The sequence below is a fragment of the Hydra vulgaris genome, chromosome 10 (genome assembly GCF_038396675.1).
Source record: "Hydra vulgaris chromosome 10, alternate assembly HydraT2T_AEP".
NCBI classification, from domain to species: Eukaryota; Metazoa; Cnidaria; class Hydrozoa; order Anthoathecata; family Hydridae; genus Hydra; species Hydra vulgaris.
In genome coordinates this window covers 22,877,167-22,883,166 of record NC_088929.1, presented here as the reverse complement: position 1 = coordinate 22,883,166, position 6,000 = coordinate 22,877,167, and the positions used below count along the sequence as shown (strand labels likewise).

The window sequence follows — 6,000 nt, the reverse complement described above, 5'->3', positions numbered from 1 at the left end:
CAATATTTTCCTACGTTTGAATCGAAAATCATTAGTGAAAAAGTATTATTTTTTCACAAACGATGTTCGATTCAAACTTTGGAAAGTAACCAAGCTATTAAAAAAAAAAAAATGCTTTCCAATTTTGATAAAATTGTTTTTATTTCTGTTGGTTCTCTTCAGATGCTCAATTAATATTACCTATACAAAGTTGTCACGCTAAAATAAATTGAAATAAAAAAAAAACAACAGATAAAGTGAAGGTGGCTTTGGTATATTTTTTCAGAAATACCATAATTTTTTTCAAGGTACTTTATAAAAAGCGTGTAAACAAAAAAATTAAATTTTTCTATAATTAGACTTTATTTGATGTTTATATCAAACTATAAATAGATTGTCTTAAGTAAATAAAAGTATTAAAAATAATTATATTAAAACAAATATTTACTAGAAATATGATTGGTGTAACTTAACAAAAGCAAAATAAAATTTAAAATTACTTAAATACTAAAACAATAATATCTCAAACTTATGTTACTATTGTATAGTATATGCTGCAACTTAATAAAACTCTTTAACAACAACTTTAAAAATGTTTGGATTCTGTGAAACAAAACTATTAACTTGAATGCAGTAAAACTATTATTTTTAAAAATTAAACCGCTATTTGCTGTTATGCAATTTTTCAAGAATATATTGCTAATGGTTTGAAGTTTAAAGTATCACAATGCATGCAAGGTAAGTTATTATAAAGGTTTATATATATATACATATACATATTTATATAAAAATATGTATATGTGTATATATATATATATATATATATATATATATATATATATATATATATATATATATATATATATATATATATATATATATATATATATATATATATATATATATAATATGTATATATATATGTATATATATATATGTATATATATATATATATATATATATATATATATATATATATATATTTATATATATATATTTATATATATATATTTATATATATTTATAATTCACACCTTGAAACTTTATTTACCTAATTATTATTGACCTAATACCAATGAAAAATCCCTTAAAATATATACCAGTAGGAATTTATTTCAAGTTGTTTTAATATATTCAAATAAAAATTTCAAGATCTCTACTCATAAGAAGCATTTTTACCACCGATATCGTTGATATGGTTACGCTTTGTGCATGAAACATTTTTTAATAAAAATTTTCCAATTAAAGGGTATTTTCCAACAGACCTTCAATGCTTATACTAATGCAAACCAATAACTAAAAAACTAGATAAAAAATTTTAAACTGCAATTTATTGACCTGCAAGTTCAGTTTGTCCAAGCCTCAAGTTATCAATGAACAACTCTTGTCTAATAAATTAATGTTTATACTTAATACAAAACCCTATAGTTTTTAAGAAAAAAAAGCACTTTGAAAAAAATCAAATTAACTTTTGTTCATTTGATGCATGTAAGAATTTCTTCCTGCTGTAATCAATGACAATACGAAGAAGATGCTTTGAATAAAAAGGATAAGATGCCTTTTGTATCTCACCCAGTGTGGTTTAAAACTTAAATGGAGAGCCTCTAAATTGTGGTACAAGATGAAAGACAGCATATACGTTTGGAGTAACGGAGGCAGGAAGAATAATGTACATTTGAAAGATTCTTATTTTTTTTAAATTTAGCACCAAAATCATTGATAAAACACGCTCTAACGGTATCTCTAAACAAACCAAGGGTAATAGTGAATCCAGTAAATTGACGGAAACTAGCTTTGTAAAAAAAAATCCAATCCTCTTAAAAGCTACATACCCCCCCCCCCCCCCATGGTTTGGCTAAATTGGAATGTGCTGTAATACTAACTATTCCTTGGCCCTTTAGAAAAGATAAAAAATATTCTTTAACTAAGTGATTCACCACCACAAGCATTAAATGTACCTCAATGGGTAAAATAGCTTCAAGTTGAAGCTTGTTATCAGAAAACTCAAAACATTCTTGAAGTTTTTGACTCTTTGAAGTTTCCAGAACTTATGAAATTTTGTAATGTTATTTTATTTCACAAAAGGTTGACTACAAATCAATAAGTTTAAGGAGTTATCATTATATCAACAACAGGAATGTTTACTGCTGTGAGGCTGTATGCCACACAGAATGTTTGAAGGTTTTATGTCACAAAAAATAATCAAAGAATTCATCGGACATATCTCTTTAATCTTTAAGGTCAAGAAGAACTTGAACATTGTGTTTTGTGCAAGTGCAACAATGATTTGTCCAGTTTGTTTTATTTTTTTCAATTTGGATTTTGCAAGCAATGATTTACACTTGCTCCTACTTTACTTTCTATTTTTACAAAATTAGCAAAACAAATTCTGGGAAAATAATTGGCGTGGATTCATAGACTAAAAGAATACCTTTTATGCAATCTGACATTTGATTCTAATTTAAAAATTGCAAATAAATGGGATAAACGTTTATAAAAACACATGTTTTTGTGATTATTCTTAACAGAAGACAGAATTTGAAATTAATCAATGCTTTGACTTCTGCGGTATCGTTTAAAAGATCCAAGTATCATTAAATCCTTAAAATTTATTCTTTGGTAATATAAACAACATTTATAAAAGCTAACATAGTCACCAGTTACACTACTGCTGTTGAAATAACTTAACAAACTCGCTTAGTTCCACAAAGTCAGTGTTATCGAAAAACTTCGTGACTGTATGATAATTAAAGACAGTTTTGGAGGGTCAGGGTAACAACATCAGTTTTTGCTATGTCTAATAATATCTGTCCAAACACATCTGTAAATATAATGATGTGTATCTACATATTTCTAACAACATCTGTAAATACACAGATGTATAATAACATCTGTCCAAAAACGTCTGAAATTTCATTGATATCTTATAAAATCTGTGTAAAAAGTATATAATTACTACAGATGTAGTTACATCTTTTTAACAATCTAAGTATAACAACATCTGTGCAACTACATCTGGAGATTTTATAGATTTTTATATCATTTTAATTATGTTAAGGATAACTAAATCTGTATAACTACATCTGCGAATTCTACAGATATATAAATCTGTGAAATTCACAGATGTAGTTATACAGATGTAGTTATACTTAAAATAATTGAAATGATGTAACTATAGTTACATCTTTTCAGTTATGTTAAGTATAATTACATCTATTCAATTACATCTGTCAATTCCACAGATGTAAGTTGCATCTTTTCAATCATATTAAATATAACAACAGGATTTTATAAAACTATTAAATTATAATGCATTATATTAACTAGATGTAGTTTCATAAATGGTTTTTTCAGATGTAGTTACACCCGGAAAAAATATTAAATATAAATGCATTATTTTAACCAGATGTAGTTACGTATATAGTTTTTTTCAGATGTAGTTTAACTACATCTGTAAAAATTTAATATTTTTTCCGGATGAAACTACATCTGTAAAAAACCATATATGAAACTACATCTGGGTAAAATAATACATTTATATTTAATATTTTTTTCCATATGTAATTAAGTTACATCTGGAAAAAAATTTAAATATAAATGGATTATTTTAACAAGATATAATTTCATAAATGGTTTTTTTCAGATGTAGTTACATCTGGAGGAAATTCTTTCAGGTGCTATTTTTTGGTTGGGAGGGGGGGATGTTGAAATATTTTTAAGGTAATAATAATAAGGTCCTCAATTTCTAAGATATTTTAGGACTTTCAGGTTCTGGTGGAGGGGATGCGTACCCCCCTTGGATCCATCGCTGGTACTTACGTCATTCTAAAAAAAAAGGTCATTAAATTTCCAGATGATTTTGAACAGATGTTTTTGGAGTAAAAATAAAATACAGATGATCTTGGACAAAAGTGTACAGATGATCTTGGACTAATTTACAAATGTTGTTGGACAGGTGTAGTAATTAATTACCGTTTTGGATACAGTATTAAAGTTTGTCTAGCCACTGCTTTCCTTATATTTTATGGAGGTGTCATAATTTAGAAAATTTTTTTATTTTTTGAACTTAATGCAACGCCATGCCTATAAGCTTGCTGCGTAGTTTACACATTGGTTAGACTGCTCTAAATATTTAAAGACATGTAAAAAGCAATAAATCATCAAAGGCAAAGAAAAAAATTTATTTATATATATAGAGTTCAACATTGTTGTATTTTTAATAAAAAATTTAAAACATCTTCAATTTTAATTAAAAATATTTTAAATTTTAAATTAAAATATTTTTATATTCGTTACCATAAAACCTAAAGCATTTATTACGATTGAGTTTTACAAACAGTTATAATCTGTGATTATAACTGTTTTAAATTATATATATATATAGCATTTTTAAATTATATGTATATAAATATATATATATATATATATATATATATATATATATATATATATCTATATATATATATATATATATCTATATATATATATATATATATATATATATATATATATATATATATATATATATATATATATATATATATATATATATATATATATATATATATATATATATATATATATATAGAAAAACCAATCCGTTGGCCTACGCTACTAAACTTTTTTATGTTTTGTGATTTTTACATGGTATTTTTTTAGTTTTGTTATTTTTACATGGTATAGTTATAATTTTAATAATTTAGAAATGCTCAAAAACATTTCTAAATTTAATAAAAGTATAACAGGGCGTTCCAAGGAAGGCAAGGGCAACCGGGGCAAGCTAACCCGGGCGCCGCAGCAGATTTTTTAAAATTGTCTTTGTTGACATATCAACTTTTTGTTCCATTTCTTCAAGTCTCCCCGCACAGTTATGCAGTTAATTCATTGAGTTCACCCCATTTTTGTAAGACTAGACGTTACACCAGTATACAGTCTCAGCTGTAGAGATTCTTGATTGTTCCGCTTTTAGCGTGGTAGTGCAGTGGTATCCTCCCCAAATCTAAAAAATAAATTAATAAACTTTTTAAAAATAGCATTTTTTAAATGGGTTAAAAGTAAAAATAAACTTTTTCTCGGGATCCAAGGCTAAGTAGACAACCAGAAGTATCCATTAAAGTCAATGACTGAAAATGTTGGACGCTCATCGGATTGTACCTAATTTTTGGTTCTTAAATTTTAAAATATCTTAACCATTTAAAACCTTAGCCGCCCAATATTTTCAGTACTTGACTTCAAGAATACTTCAACTCGAGAAAAAGTTTATTTTTTACTTTTTAGTTCATTTCAAAAATGTTGTTATTAAAATATTTTTTTAAATATGTTATATATTTATTTACTTTATTAATCCATTTAATATAAATTAAAAATAGTTATATATATATATATTTTTTAACGATTTTACATTAAATTAAAGTTTGTTTTGCTATACTTTTTTAACGATTTTAGTTTCTTCAATTTACGCTCACAAAAAGTTTGTTTTGTTTTAATCATGTTTAAGTAGTTTTGTTTACCTGTGGATATCTCCTCTGGTTTTGTAAGAACAGCCCCTTCCCAAGTTGAAATTTAAGATCGCCGTAATACTAATGTCCTGATCATTTCACGAGTCTCCTTTGTGCATCTTTTTCCTGCTTTCTTTATACTTTTCCGTTCAACAAACACTTTTAAGAAATAGTCTTGACATTTGCTATCTATATTGATTGGAATTCCTCCCCAATCTCTTTCTTGTTCTTCCCTTTTTTTTTTCATCTCTTTAAGCTCAATTAAAATATTGGTAAAAAATATCACAAGTTAAAGACGATCTTTTTTGACTAACATTGTCAATCTCTCGGAAGTGCAAATATCTTCTTAGAAGTTCAACTTTTTGTGGAAATTTTGAACCAACAGTTAAACCTTTTTTGAGACAATATCTAATAAATTCATTTTGATGATATTTTCTTGTGTGTAAAGTTTTACCTACTCTAGACTTTTCCATTTTCGAACCAATACATTTGAAAACTTGATATTTAGTTAATACAGTACCAC

General features: G+C 25.8%; 1 protein-coding gene across 1 annotated transcript in view; it reads left to right on the top strand.

Annotated features, from left to right (window-relative positions):
• Window positions 1–504: 504 nt before the first annotated feature.
• The window catches only part of LOC101240983 (BICD family-like cargo adapter 1), an 81,092-nt gene continuing 75,596 nt past the window's right edge, over window positions 505–6,000 (top strand). The window contains exon 1 of the mRNA XM_065807539.1: window positions 505–717. The gene's annotated coding sequence lies outside the window, so the exon portion shown is untranslated. The remainder of the gene's footprint in view (window positions 718–6,000) is intronic.